The 26,305-nt window shown below is 43.2% G+C and overlaps 1 protein-coding gene and 1 pseudogene across 1 annotated transcript in view; both read right to left on the bottom strand.

The window, feature by feature from the left end:
- Apoltp (Apolipoprotein lipid transfer particle) overlaps positions 1-26,305 on the bottom strand; it is a 2,338,027-nt gene that overhangs the window by 266,693 nt on the left and 2,045,029 nt on the right. The window lies entirely within an intron of this gene.
- LOC137239853 (polycomb protein Pcl-like) lies at positions 5,112-13,605 on the bottom strand (annotated as a pseudogene).

The raw sequence follows: 26,305 nt of genomic DNA, 5'->3' as shown, positions 1-26,305 counted from the left end.
CCGACCGTAAAGAAGAGGAAAAAATAAAAAATTATAACTAACTTAATATAACGACGGCCAGTCCGCCGGCTTGGCAGCACGCACGATGAGTTGCATAACGTGCAGGCATGAGTGTTGATGCCTCGGTCATTCGCCACTCTTCCCGTCCTGGTTAGAGGTTGACGAGCCATGGTTGCCTAAAGCTAGGAAAAGCTAAAGAAAAGCAGTAAGAAGATATATGTATGTGTTGATATTTCTTGCCGTTTAAAAAAAAGGCTCCATTTATTTAAAAACGTACTATTTAAATGTATGAACTTAAACAATAGGCTAATATGTTGAAGATTCCAGGCTGGTTACGTATGAAACAAAAGATTATTTTTTTTCACTCCATAAATAAAAATATAAATAAATAAACGTGTAATATATTCTAATTTACGAATTAGGCTTCTGGCCGTAATGAATATAATAATAATAATAATAATAATAATAATAATAATAATAATAATAATAATAATAAAAAGTAACCCCTAAGGTGTCGTAGCACCCTCCCGATTACAGGGTTTTAATGTTGAATTGGGTTTAACCGAATGAGGTTAGGAAGATGCAAGAACCTTTTCATTTAGCTCCTGCCGGAGAGTCAGATCGGCTGGGTTCCCGAGAGCACCCACCCGAATATTGTGCTCTGCGCGAGCAGGGTTCCGAACGAGGGCGGCAAAACTCCTGGCGTTATCACCTCGGCATATACGTCGGCGCCAAGAACCAGCCGGATCGGTGTGGAGGCATAAAACTGCGGGTCTGCCAGGCGGATATGCTCGTAGGGAGCCGCCGTGCTGGAGTCGATACTGTGCGATGGACTGATGCGCTAAAAATCGCTGATGCACACCGCGTGGGTAGTCACCGTCTTGCTGTTGCCGTATTTCCCGCGGAATCGGATAAAACAGCCGAGCTCTCCGGCGGCGTGGGTGGTCGGCAGTGCTAAGTCCTGCGCCAGGCTGCGGTCGATCGTTGTGCGGGGGAAACATGCATCAATAAGTGCACGCACAAAATGTAATCGCCCCCCGGCTTCCACCTTCACGACCGCAGTTGGCGTAAGACTAGCCATTGGTCGCAAAGTGGGACCCGAGGTAGTGTTGCTGATGGGATTACCGTTACGGCCAGTCTACTCTCATGGTTGCTGTCGTTGTAAGTGGAATTACTCGTGCGATGTCGCTGGCGTGGCCGAATGGCCAGTCGACGTTCGTGGCTGATTGGATGACTTTGCGTGTGTCGTTTATTGAGTGAGCGGGAAGGCCGTGGTTCCGCGCCACTCTAGCTCCGTCTTTCATGGGCCAACAGGGGTCGGAACTGCCGTGGGTCCGATCCCCCGATGTACGGTTGTGGCGACTTTGTGGTTGCTTCCGCCTGGTGATTTTCTGGTGCGTCGCGATAAAAGGCTGACTCTAAGCGTGAATGGATAGCACTTCATCCGTCTCTTGTCCTGCGTGGTGGGACTTACTCTCTCTGGATGCCCGTATCATTTCGCGCTCTTCCTCTTCCTCCTCTTTCACTTGCTGTGCCCAACTTTTATAGGGCTCTGGTTGTCGTGGAATATCTTCCATCGGTAAATGTAGTGTGGTGTGGTGTGGCCGACCACATCGTCGACACCTGCCGTCGCTGGAACAATTTTTAGCGCGATGTATCATCGACAAACAGTTTTGGCAATAGTTAAGGCGTATGATCTCGCGCAACCGCTGCAGAGGGGTCTTCGCCCGGTAGACAGTACACGAGCGAATGGGGTGTTGAGCGTCACATAGAGGGCACGGCTTGGGGTAGCGACCGGCCTGGCGCTCGGTTCTTTGGCGCAACGATGCGTAGCGAGTCATTCTATGCAGAGTGGGAGAGAAATCAAAAAGAAACTCATTTACTTATAATGCCTGTGTCACGCGTTCGGTGGCGAGTAGACCCTAATTTGATTATCGAGATTAGGAAATTTTATTAGCTCGAGTGTAGGGGGAAAATCATCTGTTGCTGCAAAAAATATATTTGGCGCACATTATGTTCATGGCCTCTTTCCCTGCACGTCATGTGTCTGGGTCTTTAGTGCCTTATTTTGTTTAGTTTGTGTCACCCGGTAGCGTTTTAGTTAGCCACGGCCACACTAGTGCTGCAGAAAAATTAGCATTTACGATTTTCGGTTCGCACATTCTGGTACCGAACCGGGTAGAAAGTGTATAGCGGGGAATCTTTTGAGTCGCTGTTATTTGTGTTGTTGGTGCTAAGAACCAACAATTTTCCTGCCGCCACAAAAAAAATGTTTGGAACGCGAAATTTTATACTATATAAAGGAAAAAATAAAAAATCTTCGTTTTGGAAGAGGGGGGAGATTTATCAAATGTATAATTTTTTTTATTTGTTTGTATTGCCCTCCGCTTATTTGTTCAGCCTTCCCCCAAGTAGGCTTGAAGTCCTGTTAAATTGATGGCCTTTATCAAATGGCACGGTTCCCGAAGGGTAATTTGCTCCGGTACCGATTTTTCCGGAAACGGGTTTTTGGGTACCCGCTTGCATCTTTTTATGCATCCCTAATATAATGTGCATTTAAAACTCAGCATATATATGTACATACGTTGGTACAAGTATATGGGCAGTCAGTGCACGGACTTTACCGCATTGGTAGATTGACCAACCTTTTTGACCAATTTTTCATTTTCTACTACTTTTACGACTTCTGCCACCAAAGCTTAGATTCTACCAATATTTCGGTATTTTCGCCCTGAAAACGTATACTTCGACATTTTAAAGTATTGAATTGCCGAGCCCACCCAACTAGCGTTAGGAGGAGATACTGACCAAATCAGTCAATTTTGAAAAATTGGACAACTTAACAGGAAATAAATTTTTTGATGAGACAAATAGCGTTTTTTTTTTTTTTTGAATAATTTGAAGGAAAACAAAAAGTTTTACGTAAACGATAACATGCCGAAATCGGTTATTTTGTGGAAGTACTTTTGGTACTTTGGAACATTGTTGTTGTGATTAGACGTTTTGGTGCATGTTTGTCAGTATTTCACACTCACGGTGAGTCACAAAAGGCGTATAGGCATAAGCTATGTAGGTATATACAAATGTACATGTAATTTTGTCTTGTTTACGTGTTTTAAAGGGTTCATTTCCTTGAAATGCGCGTTATTTGTTTTACAATACATTATTAATTGTTTGGTACAAATATGAACTGTAGCTGTTGTTTTCTTGGTAAAAACTACCAACTACTACTATTTTCATTTTTTCGTCTACTACCCTTCCCTTTTTAGAATTCCGCTCACTGGTACCAGCATACCAACGGTAAAGACAAAAAAAAAAAAACGCACATTCATACATACTCGTGTATAGAATGTAAAATTCATATGAATTGAAACAACGGGAAACGTATCGAGTGATTTTCCGTTCTTTCATTTCATTTCTTACTACGGCGTGGCGTACAACCATTTTAATGGCATCGTAAATAAACCATATTTTCAAAAGATTTCCCACATATATCACAAGAGTAACCTTCGTCGCACTCGTTATAATGGGCCATATTAATAAGGGGATCATCATCCAATGTACTGCCGCTGATATCGTTGCCGGATTGTGTCGGGGCTTATTAGCCAGAGAAGGTAATAAAAGCTCATCGTTATGGCGACGCATATGCTCATCATAAACTTCTTTAGTATGAAAGCTTGCTGTACATAAATCACACCAATATTTTACGTCCTCATTTGCTGGTAAAAGCGGTTTTATGTTGATTTAATGGATCAACGTCTAAAAGGGTACGATCGCATATATCGCATGGATAACTATCACCTTCGGGCCGATGAGTATGAAGATGTACATCAAGTTCACGAGGCGAATGGACAATAACTGGGCAAAAGTCACATTTGAATGGCGCTATATTTGCATCCATAAACAGCATTTGTTCATAAAAGGTGTAACTAGGCCTGAATTCTTTATTGTTTTGTTCACAAAATAGACGTTCTTGCTTTTGCTTAGGATAATCGAAACGTAACTGTGATATTCGGTTGGATATCTGTATAGTTGTGACATCAACCATATTTCCATTTGCTGTAACGCTTCACCACGTTTTTCTTTACTACTAGTTAATTTAGAGACTCACCTCGGTAATCGCCGATTTGAGGTGGAATGATTGGCTATCCGCTGACTCGATCACGCTTACGCCTTTTCCTCGTGGAGGCTTCTTACCAAACTGTGGATGACCTTTCTTCACACCAGATTCAAATGAGATTAGACAAATACGTGTACGTGTAGACCAATGTTGGTCAGATAATTTTCGGCAGTTCCGGCGTAGTAGTGCACACTAGGAGGAAGTTCTCAAACACGAGAATGTGGTGCCCAAATTGATAACACCTTTCTTGGATTAGGTTATGGTTTATTCTTTATTTCCCTGAGGGGTGATTTTAACAACTGCGGTTGAACAAAATACTGTGGTTGTACGATATGAAATACCCGTACTGATGCGCGATTATCGCAAAGTTTATATGGCAAGATTCACGTTTTTGATAATATACAATTGACGCGAGCATAAAATGGATATAACAATACAATACCGTATGTAAATTGGATGTTCCTCGCACAGTGTTGCTTGGTAGAAAAGGTGATGATTTTCCAGGAAAACGATGGTTCGCACGATAGCACAAATCGCAATCTTTCAACAGCACTTTGATTTCCAAAAAAAACTCTGCAACCGGGATATTCGTATTTAGATAATTTGCGCGAAACAAAACTTTATTTAGGAGAACTTGTCTTTTTCAGGCAAAGATGACAACAATTATATGAAAAATTTACAAGACCAAAAGGTGGTTGTTTTCTGACAGATGTCGATCATGCCAGATCGCCATCCTGCATTTGCGGCGAATTAAATTTGGTGGATTTTCGCGGTGGAGGCTGCCACACGTCCATTAGTGTTCCCAATAGGGAATTTAAAGGGTAAATACAATTCATGGATTATGCGGGTAATTCACTATAATACAATTCCATAATAAAATACAGTACAAGATACGGAATAGATATAAATTCATGGATATACGTATGTACAAAAGAGAGATGGGACGGTTGGCAGCCTACGCCGCGTAAACATCCTGGCCCGCCTAGGCGTACTAAGCGCCTAACGTGTGCTGCAGCTCGGTCAGAGCCCGAACTGCTTCTTGAATTAATATTTTTCCAACTTTATGTTTGTAAGTTGACGTGCGCAATCCGGTGGCGGTGCATCGTATAGTGCGATTTTCGACATTTGATGGCCGTTGAGGTTGACATGCGTTCGAAGAACGCTGGGTGGCTGGTGGCTGGCGATGTCGACGATGAGCTGCGGAAATGCGACGGTGCAGCTCCGGGCGGCGTGATGTCGGACGAGCCTCCTGCTGTGGTGGAACGGCATATGACGGGTGGCGACCTCCGGTTTCCCGGTGTAATAGGGTATGATGGGGATGCCCGCAGACCCGGCAGCGTTCGGTGGAGGTGCACTCGTCGGTGCGATGGGACAGTGCCAAGCAGTTGGTGCAATATTGATGTGCCCTAGCGATTAGTGCGCGTTGTTGCGGTTGCATGGCCAAGAAGGCAGGGCACCTCAAGAGGGCGTGATGCCGCATACACAATCGGCATTTCCGGTAGTCGGCCATCGCGGTATTGGTGTGTCGTGGCGGGGCTGTGGGCACTACGACTCGCGATTCAAGCGAGCGGCGTGGTGCGGGAACCGGAGGGCGCTGACGATCCATCTGTGAAAGAGAATATGAATGCGTATTAGTGGTATGTCTGAGAGGAAACGCCAGGTTAGGGACTGCCTGTGAGAGATACGGGATGATTAAGTTATGCTCTGAGATGGTATCGATAGGTAATCTTAGTGGACTGTAGTTGGTTGGGGAGATGGGAGGGAACCGTGGGGTTCTGAGTCGAATTCCGCTGGTGGCAGGAAACACAATTTTGTGATAGGCCTGGTGAGCACACCATTTTGCGTGCGTACGTCGACGACTCGGATATGGCCGTCTCTTCCTATATGGGTGTCTTCCACGCGTCCTAGGCGCCATTCGGTAGGGGGTAGGTTGTCTTCCTTAATGACGACTAGATCGCCGATTTTAGGGGGAGGTTGAGCGGTTTGCCATCGATAACGCTTGTGTAACTCCATGAGATAGTCATTCTTCCAGCGTTTGCTGAATTGATGATGTAAAACTTTCAACCGGTCCCAACGGTTGATCATAGAGAGGTGTTCATAGTTCGGCTCGGGGATGGCGAGAAGGGGTGCGCCTCGGATAAAGTGGCCAGGTGTGAGGGCGGTGAGATCCGCTGGGTCCTGGGAAAGCGGGGAGATAGGGCGAGAATTGAGAACGGCCTCGATGCGAATTAATAGAGTCGAGAATTCTTCAAAGGTGAAGCTGTGCGTTCCGGCGACCCTTTTAAGATGGGTTTTAAAGCTTTTGACGGCAGATTCCCATAATCCGCCCATGTGGGGTGCGCCTGGGGGTATAAATTTCCAGTCGATGCCTTGTGGCGCATACTTTTTGACAATATCTGTCGAGACTTCGTTGAGGAAGGTGACGAACTCTACTTCGGTAGCTCGCTTAGCACCAATGAATGTTGTGCCGTTGTCGCTCATCATTTGCTTCGGGTACCCTCGACGCCCTACAAACCGGGCGAAGGCAGCGAGAAAAGCCTTGCTAGTGAGATCCGAACACAATTCCAGGTGGATCGCCTTGGTAGTGAAGCAAACGAAAACGGCCACATAACCTTTTACGAGGGTTGGAGATCGGAGCATCGAAGCTTTGATGTGAAATGGGCCGGCGAAGTCTACGCCAGTAGTAGTGAAGGGGGGCGCGAAAGTGCATCGTTGGGGGGGTAAAGCTGCCATTATTTGGGATTGCGTTTGTCGCTTATGAATGGTGCAGACTTTACATTGGAATATACATTTTTTCAGCTGAGGTTTGAGTCGGGGGGTATAGAATTCCTGCCTCATAGCTTGTTGCAGGAGGCGGAGGTCCGCATGGAGGAAGCTCTCGTGTACAAACCTTATATAAAGGGTAGTAAATCTAGCCTTTTCGGGGAGAATGATGGGATGACACTCATTGTAGGTCATGTCGGCATTTACTAATCTTCCGTTGGCCCGGAGGATCCCGTTTGTATCCAGGAAGGGGTCAAGGGCCAGTAGGGGACTTCGCTTTCCGATTGGTTTTGAATTTTCGAGAGAGGCTCTTTCGGAAGCGAAGAATCTCGACTGAGTCAAGCTCAGCAGACGGGTTTTCGCGCGCATGACGTCGGCGTAAGAGAGGGCGGATTCGCTAGGGGTACGATTGCCTCCTACAGCATTTCTAAGCCGAGTTACAAATTTCAACATGTACGCTGTTATGCGTAGGGCGCGGGGATAGGAGGAGAACCGTTCCAAGAAGTCTTCGGACTCTTCCGCTGCATGCAGTGATTCGACTCGGCGAAGTTCGGGGGGTACAATATTCCTGGCCGTTGGTGTTGGCCAGTCCTCGGGGGGTCGGGAAAGCCACTCTGGGCCGTTCCACCATAGCGATGAGCTAGCTAGCTCGAGTGGGGTGCATCCTCTGGTGCCCATATCTGCGGGATTATCCTTGCTGCGTACATGTCGCCAAGTGGCATTGCCGATGAGGTCGATGATCTGCGCAGTTCGATTGGAGACATAGGTTTTCCAGGAATGGGGTGGTTTCTCAAGCCAGGCTAAAACGATTTCAGAGTCAGACCACAGGGTTAACTTTCGCTGATTGAGGCCGAGATGGGATTGGACAACTGCGACTAACTTGGCTAATAAGACCGCGCCGCATAACTCTAGTCGTGGCAAACTTACGGTTTTTAGGGGGGCCACTTTCCCTTTAGAGACTAAAAGGTGAGAGAATACTTGAGTTCCTACGGTGGTTCTTACGTAGAGTGTCGCGCAATAAGCCTTTTCCGAAGCGTCGCAGAAGCCATGGAGCTCAACTGGTTTATCGGGGTGGTAATTTGAATATCCGAGATCGTTGGGAGATTGTCGGCGAACTGCGCCCACTTGATGAGACGGAGGGGTTTCACAGGCTCATCCCAGTCAGTCCCGTCTAGCCATAGCTCTTGCATCAAGACTTTTGCTTGGATCATAATTGGCGTTAGCCACCCTGCGGGATCGAAAAGTTTCGCAAGTTTGCCGCTTCGTGGCTGCAGTGGATGCCGGATTTGAGTCGACGGTATACGAGAATGTATCCGTTAGGGCGTTCCACTGGATGCCCAGGGTCTTGGCTGTGCTAGTCTTTTCGAACTCGAGAAAGTTTGTTTCCAGCAGATCAGTTTTCGATATTTTTTGGAGGATGTTGGGATGGTTTGCCGTGATCTTTTTTAGGGGAAAGCCGGCTGAATTGAGAGCATCTATAGTCTCTGTTAGGGATTGCTCGGCTGATTGAAGATCATGACTGCCAGATAAAATATCGTCAACATACGTCTCGGATTTTAGTATTGGGGCTGCGCGTGGATGGGAATCGGCTATGTCTTTCGCCAGCTCGTGTAGAGTGCGAATAGCCAGGAAGGGCGCGCAGTTAACCCCGAAGGTGACCGTTTTTAACTTGTAGTCCTTTATTGGACTATGTTCGGGGGTTCGGAATATTATCCGTTGATAGTCTCGGTCCTCGGGGTGCAAGAGAATTTGGCGGTACATTTTCTCGACGTCGCCATTAAACACATATTTATATGTTCGCCATTTCAGCAACATAAGTCGGAGATCGGGTTGGAGGGTTGGTCCGGTACATAAAACATCGTTGAGGGAGTGACCGGAACCCGACTTTTTGGAGGCGTTGAACATAACTCTGACTTTTGTTGTCTTTTTGTCTGGCCTTACGACTGCATGGTGAGGGAGATAGAATGAGCAGTATTTACCCAGGGATTCTATTTCGTTGGGACTGCATTCTTCCATGTGGCCTAGGGACATATATTCTTCGAGTACCTGGTCGTACTGCTGCTTGAGATCGCCCTTTTTTGAGAGGGAACGTTCCATGCCGTGGAACTGTCGTAGGGCTGCAGTACGGGACTGACCTAGGTCGATATCGTTCGGAAATGTTGGTTTAAAGGGGAGCCGAACCATATATCGACCGTCATCCATGCGAGTGGTTGTGCTTTGATAAAAGTCTTCGCACATTTTATCTTCTGGGGTTTCCACTCGCACTCTGGGTATTTCTTCGATTTCCCAGAATTGCCTTAGCTGTTCATTCAGCTGGGCATTCGTCACTTCCCACGCTTGAGAGGAGTGTGATCCGACCTTTTCGGGGGTTTGGCCACTTATTATCCAGCCAAATATCGTGTTTTGTGCTAGCAGTGTGGGCGAGATCTTTTCTATGCCATTTAGCATGATTTGAGGGATAAGATCACTGCCTAATACCAGATCAATTTGGGAGGGGTTATGAGTGTTCTGGTCTGCTAGCTTGAGATGGGACCATTTACGCATTTGGTCATTATTTAGCCGGAGTGTTGGGAGTTGCCTAGTGAGTCGAGGTAGCACGATTGCCTGGGCCTTTATTTTTACCTTGTGGTCCTTCGAGCCGGATCACTGGCTCGTATGGAAGTTTCATTAGACGACTAAGCCGTCTAAGGGGGGAGTATGTTTAAGCGACTTAAACTATGAACATTTTTCGGTCGTTTATTTCAGTAGCCATTGAGTGTGCTTGTAATTCTCAACTGGTTAGTGAAATATTCTAAAGACATAGTTTGAGGTTTTTAATTAAAATCGAGGTTCTTCGGATGGTGTGCTAATACATCAGAGCCCAGTGCTCGCCTCCATATCGCACTTTGAAGGGGTTCTTCAAATAGAAGATGAGGTGGCTCATTAGAGCGAAACCTCAGAGTGCCCAACGCTCGCCCCAAATTAAATAAATAAAGGTTTTTCTTGTAGAAAATGGGGTGCCAATACCTCAGAGCCGTCCCGTGCTCGCCTCCATATCACATTTTAAAGGGTTCTTCAAATAGAGGATGAGGTGGCTCAGTAGAGCGAAGCCTCAGAGCCCCCAGTGCTCGCCCCCAAATTAAATAAATAAAAGGTGTACTGATGCTATGCATCGTCCCATGACTTAAATACACCAATAACACTAAACCTACCCAACTCAATAAATGGAACACATTAAATCAAAAACCCCATAAACTCAATACAGTCCATTAATAATAATAATTTATAAATTTAAAAAAAAGTGAATGCTTGGTGGGAGTTGAACGCGCAACCCCGGGCGTTTGGTCGGGTACGTCAGCCACTGTGCCACGACTCATACGCTCACAAGCACATAAAATTACTCATTTATAACTCTTATTAAACTGCTCGCCCTCAATTGCCCAAAGCTTAGACATAATTATTTTAAAAGGGGCTGGTTTCGTCAATGGCGACGAAGGACCATTAGTTAATTTAGAGACTCACCTCGGTAATCGCCGATTTGAGGTGGAATGATTGGCTATCCGCTGACTCGATCACGCTTACCCCTTTTCCTCGTGGAGGCTTCTTACCAAACTGTGGATGACCTTTCTTCACACCAGATTCAAATGAGATTAGACAAATACGTGTACGTGTAGACCAAGAATTCCAACTGCAAATGCTTGGTAGTTACAGGTGCTTGGACTATGTAGTGAACAGCTGATGTTGGTCAGATAATTTTCGGCAGTTCCGGCGTAGTAGTGCACACTAGGAGGAAGTTCTCAAACACGAGAATGTGGTGCCCAAATTGATAACACCTTTCTTGGATTAGGTTATGGTTTATTCTTTATTTCCCTGAGGGGTGATTTTAACAACTGCGGTTGAACAAAATACTTTGGTTGTACGATATGAAATACCCGTACTGATGCGCGATTATCGCAAAGTTTATATGGCAAGATTCACGTTTTTGATAATATACAATTGACGCGAGCATAAAATGGATATAACAATACAATACCGTATGTAAATTGGATGTTCCTCGCACAGTGTTGCTTGGTAGAAAAGGTGATGATTTTCCAGGAAAACGATGGTTCGCACGATAGCACAAATCGCAATCTTTCAACAGCACTTTGATTTCCAAAAAAAACTCTGCAACCGGGATATTCGTATTTAGATAATTTGCGCGAAACAAAACTTTATTTAGGAGAACTTGTCTTTTTCAGGCAAAGATGACAACAATTATATGAAAAATTTACAAGACCAAAAGGTGGTTGTTTTCTGACAGATGTCGATCATGCCAGATCGCCATCCTGCATTTGCGGCGAATTAAATTTGGTGGATTTTCGCGGTGGAGGCTGCCACACGTCCATTAGTGTTCCCAATAGGGAATTTAAAGGGTAAATACAATTCATGGATTATGCGGGTAATTCACTATAATACAATTCCATAATAAAATACAGTACAAGATACGGAATAGATATAAATTCATGGATATACGTATGTACAAAAGAGAGATGGGACGGTTGGCAGCCTACGCCGCGTAAACAACTACGATATTCTACATTACATTTGTTATAAAAGCATGGATACTGCTGGACCATTGATAACAGTCTTGTGGTGGAGACATTATTCCAAAGGGATTATTAAGGCCTAGAAAATTCTTTGGCGCCGGTATGATTACATCCAAGGATGTACCACGGCTACTTGAAGAGTTTTCATCAGATTAAGAGTCGCAATTTCGGCTACTGTCATATTGCTTCGAAGCCGCTTCAGCAGCTACTTTTTCTTATATGTATTTGATAGAGTGAATGCTTTACGTTTACGACTTGTGCGCCCTGTGGATATAGATGGTGCTTTGTTTATGTAAACAGGTTCAGTTATATTCGATTCAACAGTGGTAATAGCTACAGTAGGAGGTTGATGATCAGACCCACTTTTATCATCTTCTATGTTTGTTGGACATTGCGACGCCACTGACGACGGAACATTCGGCGAAATATCTTGTAGTTTTACATTTTCTTTCTTAGACATCTGAATAACTTTATTCACGATATTTGCATAATTTGCGTTCTCATCATCTGAATCCAATATTTTTTCAGACACAATCGCTCAGAGTTGATCTGTTTTTTAGCTGATTTCGGTCTCATACTATTACTAGTATTCAGTATTTCGTCATCAGTATGGAATTCGCAAACATCCAAAGAAGTTTTAAGTTTAGGTGATAAGGGTGGGCTCTTCACAATATCTCCATAGCTTGTGTAACTGTTGTTGCAAGATGATAATAGTTTACCGATTATCGGACTGTATGTGTTTGGTATTGGAGTTTTCATAGGCTTATTACATCAGCTGCGGTGATATACACGACAACAGTCATCACATGTTCCAACAACGTCCTCTAATTGAGTGCGCTTACAAGCTACACACATGTGTGAATTTCCATTGCCACTACTACTTCCCAATCGTCTCATTTGATCAACACCACACCATAAATCTGAATTATCATCAAAACGTAACAAATACTGGAATTTATTTATGCTATTTCTTTCGGTACCAGCGCTACTACCGATTACTGTACCAAGGTACTGACGGTCATCGTCTTTGCGAATAAAAACATCTTCACCCAAAGAAAAAATAAACTTAGCCGCTGCCGTGCTTTCGGTTATAGCTTTATTTGTTGAACATTCTTGGGTTTCCTGTGCTGGGGATGTTTGCGATGGTGGTGGTGAACTATTTTTTGGAGTAGTAGGTGGTGCGTGCGGAGTCGCTGTTGTCGAATCTGATTCATCGACTACCAAAGTGGCGCCGTTAGTGATTTAAGAGTCGGCTTGAATTCCACTACTCACAGCTGGATCTAGTACTACTTTATAATGAATGGCGGGTATTATTGGTGAAGGTTGCTGTGGCGCATGAGTAGCTGATGAAAACGTATGAGCAGCAGAGGGAATTGCAGGGTTTGCAGTTATTGCATTTGAATCTAAAGCTGTTGGTGGTAAGCTATTATGCGTTGCTAAGGAATCACTATAATGATTATTTATACAGATATATATGCGATCTAATACGAGAGTAGAGTTTGATGTGGTTGTCGGAGCTGGTGAGGAAACCATTGTTGATGTAGTAGTTGTTGCATCAGTAACAGCTGTATCCTCATTAACAGTATTAGACAATATTTTCGCTGCACTACCCACATGGTCATTTGCCAATGACATGAAAAATTGATGTTGTGGTTGGACATCATCATGCGTTATCTGCATTGGTCCTGTTGCTCCTGATGAAGCAGGAAAATGTTGTGTGAAATGAGTCGGTAATAATGTTGATAACTGATGTGTATAAGAAGGGGTTTGATGTGGTGCATGGTAAAATTGAGGAAGTTGTATAATGTCATCTTGAGTTGTAGGATCAACCCCTTTTGTAAGATTATATATATGTTGCTGTGGATTTTGATGAACTGGCGTTGTTGACATGGAAGGAGGGACATTCGCTCCAACGGTGCTGTAATATATCGGTGCAGATGATTGTAAACCAGCAATGGCTGTACGGTAAAAAGTTTTTTTTTTCAAAGCGCTAGTCAATTGGACTTGATTTGGATCGTAAAACGCTGAAACTCCAGGTGCGGAGATTGGGGAAAGATTCGTATCAACATGTGTGCCACTGTTTCCACACGTTCTGATCGTCTGAAGTTGAACTTGCGCAGGTTTGCTGATGCGCAGACAACTTATAGTTGGGGTCATGGTAGTATTATGTGATGGATTTCCTTAGTGTCTAGGGTGTGCATGATTTTGAACAGACGTATTTTCTGCATGGACATACACCCCGTAAGGAGAGTTGTTATTCATTTTTATCTGCTCAAGGATATTGTTCCGCAACTTTATCATTTAGTGAATATTCACTTAAAATTTCATTAGAACTTAAAGAGCTAAGCCCGATTGACGACCCAACTATAACTAAGTTGTTTTATATTAATAATTATTCGATTAAACTCAAATATTTGCACCCGAAATTGTAGTTAAATCCGTCAGCCATTTTTCACTACACCGTTTCCACCATTCTGCGAGAGGCAACGTCTTTCTTCATTGTATTATAAAAAGATAATACTGAATACCGACTTCTGTGCATATTAGAAAGGGTTGTATTTGATTTGAAACAATGTTCGTATCATCGTATGGAACAAATGTTCCTTTGAGATTTGAGATTTAGGTAACCTTTGGCCTCGTGCCTTTGGCCGAGTGCGTATGTTCGGTGGCAGACCGTGGGTCTGCGGTAGGTTTCTGGTGTCCTCGCTCGGGGTGAGCGAGTGAGTTGGGTGTGATTTGGTGTCCTCGCTCGGGGTGAGCGGGTGAGTTGGGTGTGATTTGGTGTCCTCGCTCGGGGTGAGCGGGTGAATTGTGGGTTTGATTTTTTTGAAATTTAAAATAAAATAGGCCGAAGGCCTTTATGTTCTTTGGCAGATAGCGGATCTGCGGTAGGTTATTGGTTGGCCTCGTTTCGGGTGAACAAGAGCTGGGTTTTTGGTGGATTATTGATAGGGAGGTGGAGTTCGGAAAGGAGGGAGAGAAACGGAGGGATTGTTATGAGGAGCTCTTGGCCTTCTCGCAATCCATCTCCTCCGTTGGAAGAAGGATCAGTTTGACCAAAGGTCGTCTGACTTGACCCTTCTCTGTTATGAGGTCAACTACGCGAACTCGGTTATCTTCGCCGGGGTGTACATTGACGACTCGACCTAACCTCCATTCGTTGGGAGATAAGTTGTCCTCTTTGAGGACAGCGAGATCTCCCACTTCTATATTTTCTTTGGGATGCTTCCACTTCACTCGTTTTTGAAGTTCGGATAGATATTCCACCTTCCATCGTTTGCAGAAAGTGTGATGGAGGGCTTTGAGTTTCTGCCATCGATTGATCATCGAGGCAGAGCTCTCACTGGAATCTGGTTCTGGTGGGGTTAGTGGTTCCCGATCCGTTGGGTCATTTGGACTAAGAGGCACGCCTCAATCCAGCACAAAAGTGTTTGGAACTCCTCCATAGTATACTTATGGGGAGACGCGACCTTTTTGAAGTGGCTTTTGAAGCTCTTCACTCCCGCTTCCCACAGGCCGCCCATATGTGGAGCGGCGGCGGGAAAAAATGCCAATTTAATCCTTGTTGGCTGCACTTGGAGACTGTCTTATCTCGGCTTTCTGCCAGGAAGGCTTTAACTTCGGATCGTAAAGATCTCGACGCTCCGACAAAGTTTGTACCATTGTCGGAGTAGATGTTTTTCGGACATCCTCTTCTCGCGATAAAACGCGAAAAGGCTGCGAGAAAGCATGGAGTACTAAGGTCACTAGTGGCTTCTAAGTGGATGGCCTTAGTGGAGAAACAGACAAAAAGGCAAACGTAGCCTTTTGACAGTCGACATCCCCTACCGCGGTAGCTTTTGATGTCGAAAGGCCCCGCAAAATCTACCCCGGTATTGTTGAACGCGGGGGTAAAGGTAGTACGTTCGCAGGGAAGGGTACCCATAAGTTGGGACTGCGCCTGTTTCCTGTGAATAATGCAGGTTTTGCAATTGTGGATGATGGCTCTGATCATTGTCTTGACATTCGGAATCCAATACTGGGTTCGAATAAGGCGGAGCATGAGCTGGTTCTCGCCATGAAGGGAATCATGATGAATCATCATGACTGCAAGGCGAGACAGTCTGCAATTGTAAGGCAAGATGATCGGATGCCGCTCGTTGTATGACATGTATTTTGAAGCCCCTAGATGCCCCCCTGTTCTAATAATATCATCTTTGTCGATATATGGGTTGAGTGACAGTATTTCACTCTTTCGATCGATAGGTTCCCTATTTTTCAATTTTAAATATTCTGTCCCGTAAAATTGTTTCTGGCAGACTCGTGTTAATGCTTGAGTCGTTGCCTTAATCTCATCGGCTGAGATTATACACGACCTTTCGTGGAACATTGCTTTAGTTTTTGGGTGAGTTCGTTTATAAAATCTCCTAACATAGGATAGAACCTTTAAAGCCCTGGGTAAATTTGAAAAACGGTCGAGAATATCTACCTGATCTACCCTTGTCGTGGCATATGTTTGTGCCCTCTTCTCCTCAACGGACGTTTTGTATTCGGTCTCTTGTGCTGGCCAGTGGGAATTGTCTTCTTGTAGCCAAGAAGGCCCCTGCCTTCACAACGAATTGTTGACCAATTCTGATGCAAGTAGTCCTCTGCTTCCTAGATCCGCTGGATTAGATTCCGAGTCCACGTGAAGCCAGTCCTTGCGACCGACCATATCGATGATCTTAGTGATTCGGTGTGCGACGAAGGTTGACCAGGAACAGGGCGGCTTTCTTATCCATGCGAGTACGATGGTTGAATCCGTCCAGAGGTGAACTTTTGCTGGCCCCAAATGAATGTTTCGGAATATTGATTCCATGATTTCTGCGAGCAGCACGGCGCCGCAAAGTTCTAAACGTGGTAGTGAGATGGTTTTCACTGGGGCTACTCGGGTTTTGGCTAGCAAGAGATCTGTGAAAATTTTATCGTCCCTTTTTACGCGCATGTAGATTGCTGCTGCATACGCCTTTTCCGATGCATCGCAAAAACCATGTATTTCGATGTCGTCCTCGGGCGTAAAATTTACCCATCGCGGTATCCTAATGTTATCTATTTCGTTATAGTGTTGGGTGAAATTTTCCCACCGTTCTGAGGTAGTTGGGGAGAGAGGTTCGTCCCACCCGGTGCCCTCTAACCAGATATGCTGCATTAGTATTTTTGCCACTATGACCATTGGCGCAAGCCAGCCTCAAGGGTCGAAAAGTTTGGCTATAGCGGATAGGATTGCGCGTTTGATGGTGTTCTCGCCATTCCTTAAAGCTCCTGCTGTAAAGTAAAACATGTCTGAGTCCGCGTTCCATCGTATTCCGATTGCTTTCACCGAGCTAGCCTCTTCAAACGCTAGGAAGTCCTCGCTGAGCAAATCCGTTTTGGGGATGTCCTGAAGGATTTCCTCACAATTTGATGTCCACTTGCGCAATGGAAAGCCAGCTGAGTGTAATGCTTCGCGAATCTCGTTTCTTGCTCTGATGGTTGACGCTATTGTATGCCCTCCAGATAAAACGTCGTCGACATACATACTTTTGCGTAATATACCCGATGCTATTGGGTGGGTATTTTCTACATCATCAGCCAATTGTAGAAGTGACCGTATCGCGAGGTAGGGGGCGCAGTTTACACCAAAGGTGACAGTCTTTATTTCGTAAAGACTGATGGGTTCGTTGGGGGATGTTCGATGGACAATTATTTGAAACTTGGCGTAATTATCGGTCACCCAAATCTGCCTATACATCTTTTCTATGTCGCTATTAAAGACAAAGTGGTACAGTCTCCAACGTAGAATTAAAATGGGCAAGTCTGCTTGGAGTACTGGACCTGGGTGGAGTATGTCGTTTAGACTAGTGCCATTTGCCGTAGGACTTGACGCATTGAAGACGACGCGCACCTTGGTAGTGGTACTTTCCGCCTTTACAACGGCGTGGTGGGGCAGGAAATAACTATCGGAATCGTCGGATGGAATATTGTTTTTGATTTTTCTCATATGTCCAAGCGTTTCGTACTCGGATAACACCCGAACATACTCTTTCCCTAACTCTTGGTTTTTCAGTAATCGTCCCTCATTTCTGAAGAATTGTGAACATGCGCGCTTTAGGGACGGTCCTAATGCAATCTTCTCAGGGTAATCCTGCCTGAATGGTAGCGAAACTGTATATCTTCCACTTTCATCACGTTTTGTTGTGTCCTTAAATAATTGTTCACAATACCTTTCTTCTTCATTAAGCATTTTGTTTTTGGGAAGATTTTCTACCTCCCAGAAAGCTTTTAATTGGTTGTCCAACGCAACCTCGTTGTAGAATGACATGATGCTCGTCGTTGGACTCGGCGCTTCGATGCGACCGGTTAGTATCCAACCGAACACTGTCTCTTGGGCCAAAAATGTATTTAGTACATTCTTTTTCAGACCGCTCAGTATAATTTGGGGATATATGTCTCCTCCAATTATGAGGTCTACGTCTTCGTTGATGTAGAACCTTTTGTCTGCCAAAACCAAGTCTGGGAATGCCTGCATAGTCATGGCGTTGATATGGCAGGATGGAAGATTCCCAGTGAGTTTGGCTAGGACTAGAACGGGTGTAGTCAGGCTGAAGCAGGCATCCACTGGTGAACGTAATTCAATTTTGGATGCCTCTTTCACCTGAGCTTTTGTGATGCCTGAAACTTGGGCATGCATTTTTATCGCTGGCAAATTGATTCTGCGTTTCAGTCTTTCAGTTATAAAGGAACATTCAGACCCTGAATCAATTAATGCCCGTGCGGAGAAGTCGGTACCATTATGGCGAATGTGTACGCGAGCAGCTCCTAATAGCACGCCTGTGCTGGAATTGGCATGACAGGATTTTACATTCTGGTTCGCAGATTGTCGCACCTGTGCCGAAGTTGTTGGGATATTATCCGCATCTTTGAAAGGATTGCGTACAGCCGTGTGCTGAGATGTATCCGCATGCAGGAGCATGTGGTGACGAGAGTGGCATTTGGAACAGTTGTAGGAACTGGTGCACTTCGTCACGGTGTGTCCTGGGGATAAGCAATTCAATCAGCCACTTGTGGATTTTATAAATTTAATCCTTTCTATTGGGGTTAACTCGCAGAAGCGTGAACAGTTGCGTAATCTGTGTTCAGGGGATTTACACATTTTACAAATTGATTTTATTGTTTGCTTGGATACTTTCGTTTGAAAAGCACCAAGTCTTTTCGTAGGGGTTTCTGACGATTGTCGCGACGCGTTTGGTTTTTGCACTTTCGAAGTGGTATGCCCTGTAAAACCAGACACTGTTTCAAGTGTCTGAAACCGACTAGACAGGAACTTATCCATATCCTCCCACTTGGATATGTCCATTTTATGATCTATACTTTGCTCCCATAGAGCCAACGTGCTCTCTGGTAGCTTGGCTGAGCAGAGATAAGTCAGGATTGCATCCCAATTAAAAAAAAAAAAAAAATAAATGTAAGGCGCGATAACCTCCGAAGAGATCTAAGGCCGAGCTTCTCTTCCAATTTGCGTCGTGCTCCTCTTGATTTGTCCCTACAAATTGGCCGGACGGGACCTACATGTTTTATGCCGACTCCGAACGGCATCTGCAAGGCAGATGAGTTTTCACTGAGAGCTTTTCATGGCAGAAATACACCCGGAGCGCTTGCCAGACACTGCCGAGGGACGACCCCGCTTAGAAAAATTTTCTTCTAATTGAAAAATCTTATTTCTAAAATTTCGATGTTGCTTTGGCCGGGAGTTGAACCCAGGGCATACGGTGTGATAGGCGGAGCACGCTACCATCACACCACGGTGGCCGCGATTGCATCCCAATTGGAAGTGTCAATTTTGTGGCATTTGAGGGACGAAATACAATTACTTATATCATTTTGCAGCTTTTTTATTGAACTGCCACACTCACTTTCTACCTTTTTTAAGATAAATAAAATTTGTAGTTGTGTGTGAACTAAGATACGTTTGTTTTCGTATCTTTCACACAAGTTTTTCCAGGCCATCTCGAAACCTTCATTTGTGAGAGGGCATTTTTTTACGATATCTTTTGCTTCGCCTTGCGTTTTGTTCTTGAGATGGAATAACTTTTCCCCCCTTTCAAACTAGAATTGTTTATATATATTGCCGTGAACAGGTCGCGAAAAGTTGGCCAAGACAGATAATCCCCTTTAAAAACTTCCGTGTCGCAAGCCGGGAGGCGAATTTTATGCCCATGAGGTTCTTGCTCAGGGTTGATGTTCTTTTCATCCTTCTTGTATTTTTCTGCCTCAGCAGATATAGACGCTGAATATCGCATGTAGATTGCGTATGCTGCCTTTTGCTTCTTTCTGATCGCCATAACGTCATCCGCTGACACCTCATTAGATCCCAATAGCGAATCAAACGCAGACTTTACCTTCTTCCAAAAGAGCCGCAACTCTTCCTGCTGTATTGCAACGGTGTGTTTGCTATGGTCACTCTCCGGAATAAGGCTGTAATCTTTATCAAACTCTGCGATTGATTCTGATAAACGGATGTAGGTTTCCATTGTTTTATTTACGTTTATTAACGAGAAAATTGCCGATTATAAAAATGGAACGCTTTAGAGTAAAAATACCTGCCCAGCCGTAAATAAACACTATTGATATTCGAAGTTTATTATTTATTTTGTTTATTGCAGACTTTGTCAGAGCAGCGACAACGAAAAAGGGTTTACTTTATGGACTTTTTGTCACAGCAGCGACAACAGCAAAAAGGTTTAATTTACAGACTTTTTGTGTCAGCGGCAACAACAAAAAAAGGGGGAACACTCGCCACCTCCACAGATGATGGGTGTATTTTTGAAAAAGTGAAAAAAGGCGTGAGATATTGCAAAACAAGTGAAAAAAAAAGTGTAAAAAGTGTTTAAAAAGTGAAGTGAGCACCGGATTAATTAATTAAATTGAACTTAATTTCGTGTTTGTGATGTGCAAAAAAAAAAACAACAAGAACAAGTATGGTGCGGAAAGTGAGGTTAGGTTACCCTCTTCCTTGTGTTGTGTCTGGAAAACCTTACCACTGGTGGGGGGATAGACCAGATAATCACAAGGACTGAAATAAAGGCTAACAAACCGAGTGATTTAACCTTTGAAAATAGAAAAATAAATTGGTGCTCACTAAATAACTTCACTGTTTTCACTTTTTTTCTTGATTTTAACTTTTCGCGCGCTACACGGATTTCTTCTTTATTTTGCAAAAAAAACAACACTCAAAAAAATGTCAAGAAATATAACACTTACTTCTTAGTTTGTCGTAAGAAAAGTTTATTGTGCTGTGCTGTGGTTGGCGAATATGCTGTGGCTCTGGTCACCTATGTACAATATAAAAACTCCAACTTTTTCCTTGTCAATTTTTGGCTGCTGTGATCTGCTTTGGCAAATAACTTTTTAGTAGGCAAAATCCTTCGGCAAATTGTCTAGTGTGCAAAATTGTGCTGCGTTGTGGACTGTATTTTTAGGCTTTTAGTTCTTTTTCGGTGCGTAAGGACCAATGTTCGGCCTGGGTCCGTCTGAAACCGGCAGTGGGTAGGCGCACACGGGTCGATCTCGGAAGGGATGGTTCACTCAAAATAGACAGAGAAAAAAAAGAGAACGCAAAGAGGATTTCCTCGTTATAATAGAGTATTTAATTAAATTGAAAGGAAATATACAATGCAAAGGTGACCAGTGATATTTTACCTGTTTAACAAAGTACGGCATTGATCCTTGGACGATGCGTATCGTTAGGCGGTTGATCGAGAAAGAGGCCGGTTGTGCCGTTGATGACAACCGCTAAGCCGCGAAAAAAGTCCTCTGGTATTAAAGAGGGGAAAAAGCCACACACACAACCACCCTTACGTATACGTGCATAGGTGCTGACAACGTGCACACACACACACACATGCATGTGTGTAAACCGCATGCATGTGCATGCATGCACCGAACTATGGCGTGAGTGTGGGTGGCTGGAAATATTATTAAAACGTTAGGGAGGGGCGCCGTCAATCAAGTGAAAGTTAGGCATTGGGCCTAAACAAGGGCGATATCCCTACAATGGCTTCCATCTATAGAATTATGGCCCACTTCCTCTTAAAATACCCTTTAATACCTTCCATTTGATACACATGTCATACAAACACATTCCAGGGTTACCCTAGGTTCTTTTTACAACATGGTGATTTTCCCATACTTTGTCTCCACAGCTCTCAACTAGGTATGTAATGTTCGGTTACACCCGAACTTAGCCTTCCTTACTTGTTGCATTTGTATTCATAAACGCCACTCCCCTATAATTGGCCGCAGCCGAGCTGTCTCCCTTCTTGTATATTGGAAATATTATACTCGTTGCAGAGTTTAAATCTACCCTTCCTGAGTCATACATCTTATTGTATACTTTCGTAAGTTGCTCTAAAAATTCAGTATTTGCATTTTTATAAAATTCATATGGGATTCTATCTAACCCTGGCGCCTTCCCGTCTTTTGCTTTTTTTATGACTTGCAACTCCCGCACCGTTATAGGTGCATACTGCATATTTTTCACCGTTTGCGTGTGATTAAGAAGACCTTCAAATTGCGTCTTGAATTCGTTTGGCACGATCCGTACCTCATTTATTGACGGCGCATTTCTTAGCTCTTTAACCAGCTTCCACCATTCTTTGCCACTTTTAATCGTGTTTATGCGTGTCTCCACATTTCTATAATATTCAGCTTTACTTTTCCTACATACCTCTTTATATTTCTTTTTCGCTTCTCAATATTTTACTCTATCAATGCTGTTTTCTGTTCTTCTATATTTTCTCAATAAACGTCTAACCTTTTTCTTCGCGAAAAAACATCGGGAGTTATACCATTTTGATTTTTTGATAGGTAATCCCTTACATTTTTTTTCTCTGGGATCAGATTTGTATATTAAGTCCGTTAGGTCCAGGTGTGTTTTATCTTGCAGCTTCGCCCTTATATTTTCTTTAAGTTTTTCGCAATATTGTACCCTATTTGTATCTTTCCATTTGAGGATCGGAAGCAGTTTTTTTCATTGTTCGGTTGTGCCTCGCATTGTAATCTTAACTCTAATACCAGAGACATATGATCGGACCATTGTTTTTCCTCTACCGTAAGGCTTTCTTTCTTGGGAAACTGTGCATATGTCATTTACTGAAGAACCGTTCCTGCTTATATATGTAACGTTGCCTTCTGTGTCTCCTACCGTTCTCCTATTCAGCACTATTTGTCCGTAATCCCGCCACATTTCCATAAACTTTTTTCCTCTGCTGTTAACGATCCCGTCTTTTGATTTTCTAAACTCAATACCTGATTTAAATTCAATTAAAAATATGTCCTCAACGTTTTGTTGCATATTTCCTATTCTGACATTTAGATCGCCTATTAAAATTGTATTTTCAATGTTCTTCTCCAACATATGTTAGCAAGTTGTTGGAAATTATTTTCCCAATCGTTACAATTTAGGTATAATGGAACTACTTTGAGATCTTTGGATTTTGTTTTTAAGTTTATTATGTGGATATTATTTATATTTTCAAAACTGAACTCAAAGCCAGCGCTCCTCTTTTTTAATTCCGTGAATTTCTCCACCACTAGCGTGGCCAAATGGACTTATTCTAGTAGCTTTTTAAAATGTAAATCGAAACCCGAGAAATATTTTCTATAATTTTCTAAGTGTTTTTCTTCTATATGTGTTTCGAGTAAACAAAATATATCATGGCCTTTGACGAATTCGAACAAGTCTTGAAAGATCATTTTATTACTTAAACCGTTTATATTGTAAGATAAAAATCGACAATTTTTAAATTTGTCAAATTGCTTGTGATTTCCCTTACATTTTCCCCGCAGACATCGCGTCCCTATTTTTCTTCTAACGTTTTCAACAATTTTTCATAATTAACCTTTATTTTTGATGCTAAGTTTTTATACAATTCTTTTGAACTGTTCATTTTTATCTTTTAACAGTTCATTTTTATCGCTCCACTTTAGCCAGTCCTTCCCGATTTTTGGTTTTTCATTCTTAATGCTGACCTTGTGTGGTTTGCTTACTCTGAGAATTTTTATACTCAGTTGAGCAGAGCTCACAGAGTATATTAAGTTTGATTGGATAACGGTTGGTTGTACATATATAAAGGAATCGAGATAGATATAGACTTCCATATATCAAAATAATCAGGATCGAAAAAAAATTTGATTGAGCCATGTCCGTCCGTCCGTCCGTCCGTCCGTCCGTCCGTCCGTCCGTCCGTCCGTCCGTCCGTCCGTTAACACGATAACTTGAGTAAATTTTGAGGTATCTTGATGAAATTTGGTATGTAGGTTCCTGAGCACTCATCTCAGATCGCTATTTAAAATGAACGATATCGGACTATAACCACGCCCACTTTTTCGATATCGAAAATTTCGAAAAACCGAAAAAGTGCGATAACTCATTACAAAAGACAGATAAAGCGACGAAACTTGGTAGATGGGTTGACGTTATGACGCAGAATAGAAAATTAGTAAGATTTTGGACAATGGGCGTGGCACCGCCCACTTTTACAAGAAGGTAATTTAAAAGTTTTGCAAGCTGTAATTTGGCAGTCGTTGAAGATATCATGATGAAATTTGGCAGGAACGTTACCACTATTACTCTATATGTGCTAAGTAAAAATTAGCAAAATTGGATGAAGAACACGCCCACTTTTTAAAAAAAAAATTTTTTAAATTCAAATTTTAACAAAAAATTTAATATCTTTACTGTATATAAGTAAATTAAGTCAAAATTCAACTCCAGTAATGATATGATGCAACAAAATACAAAAATAAAAGAAAATTTCAAAATGGGCGTGGCTCCGCCCATTTTCATTTAGTTTGTCTAGAATACTTTTATTGCCATAAGTCGAACAAAAATTTACCAATCCTTCTCAAATTTGGTAGGAGCATAGATTCTATGACGGTAACTGTTCTCTGTGAAAATGGGCGAAATCGGTGGAAGCCACGCCCAGTTTTTATACACAGTCCACCGTCTGTCCTTCCGCTCGGCCATTAACACAATAACTTGAGCAAAATCCGATATATCTTCACTAAACTTAGCCCACGTACTTACCTGAGCTCGCTTTTTCTTGGTATAAAAAATGGGCGAAATCTGACCATAACCACGCCCACTTTATCGATATCGAAAATTACGAAAAATGAAAAAAATGCCATAATTCTATACCAAATACGAAAAAAGTGATGAAACATGGTAACTGGATTGGTTTATTGACGCAAAATATAACTTTGTAAAAAACTTTGTAAAATGGGTGTGACACCTACCATATTAAGTAGAAGAAAATGAAAAAGTTCTACAAGGCGAAATCAACAGCCCTTGGAATCTTGGCAGGAATACTGTTAGTGGTATTGCATGTATAAATAAATTAGCAGTACCCGACAGATGATTTTCTGGATCACCTGGTCCACATTTTGGTCGATATCGCGAGAACGCCTTCACATATACATCTAAGGGCCACTCGCTTTTAAAACCCTCATTAATACCTTTAATTTGATATCCATATCGTACAAAAACATACCAGAGTCACCCCTGTCCCACCCTAATGGCGATATCTCGAAAAGGCGTCCACCTATAGACCTAGTGTCCACTCCCTCTTAAAATGCTCAGTAACACCTTTCGTTTGATACCCATATCGTACAAACATTCTAGAGTCACCCCTGGCCCACCCTAATGGCGATATCTCGAAAAGGCGTCCACCTATAGACCTAATGCCCACTCCCTCTTAAAATGCTCAGTAACAGCTTTCGTTTGATACCCATATCGTACAAACATTCTAGAGTCACCCCTGGCCCACCCTAATGGCGATATCTCGAAAAGGCGTCCACCTATAGACCTAGTGTCCACTCCCTCTTAAAATGCTCAGTAACACCTTTCGTTTGATACCCATATCGTACAAACACATTCTAGAGTCACCCTGGCCCACCCTAATGGCGATATCTCGAAAAGGCGTCCACCTATAGACCTAATGCCCACTCCCTCTTAAAATGCTCAGTAACACCTTTCGTTTGATACCCATATCGTACAAACATTCTAGAGTCACCCCTGGCCCACCCTAATGGCGATATCTCGAAAGGGCGTCCACCTATAGACATAATGCCCACTCCCTCTTAAAATGCTCAGTAACACCTTTCGTTTGATGCACATATCGTACAAACACATTCTAGAGTCACCCCTGGCCCACCCTAATGACGATATCTCGAAAAGGCGTCCACCTATAGACCTCATGCCCACTCCCTCTTAAAATGCTCAGTAACACCTTTCGTTTGATACCCATATCGTACAAACATTCTAGAGTCACCCCTGGCCCACCCTAATGGCGATATCTCGAAAGGGCGTCCACCTATAGACATAATGCCCACTCCCTCTTAAAATGCTCAGTAACACCTTTCGTTTGATACCCATACCGTACAAACATTCTAGAGTCACCCTTGGTCCAGCTTTATGGCGATATCTCGAAAAGGCGTCCACCTATAGAACTAAGGATTACTCCCTTTTAAAATACTCTTTACCACCTTTCATTTGATACCCATATCGTACAAACACATTCTAGAGTCACCCTGGCCCACCCTAATGGCGATATCTCGAAAAGGCGTCCACCTATAGACCTAATGCCCACTCCCTCTTAAAATGCTCAGTAACACCTTTCGTTTGATACCCATATCGTACAAACATTCTAGAGTCACCCTTGGTCCACCTTTATGGCGATATCTCGAAAAGGCGTCCACCTATAGAACTAAGGATTACTCCCTTTTAAAATACTCCTTACCACCTTTCATTTGATACCCATATCGTACAAACACATTCTAGAGTCACCCCTGGCCCACCCTA

The sequence above is a fragment of the Eurosta solidaginis genome, chromosome 2 (genome assembly GCF_040869045.1).
Source record: "Eurosta solidaginis isolate ZX-2024a chromosome 2, ASM4086904v1, whole genome shotgun sequence".
NCBI classification, from domain to species: Eukaryota; Metazoa; Arthropoda; class Insecta; order Diptera; family Tephritidae; genus Eurosta; species Eurosta solidaginis.
This window is presented reverse-complemented; position numbering and strand designations above follow the sequence as displayed.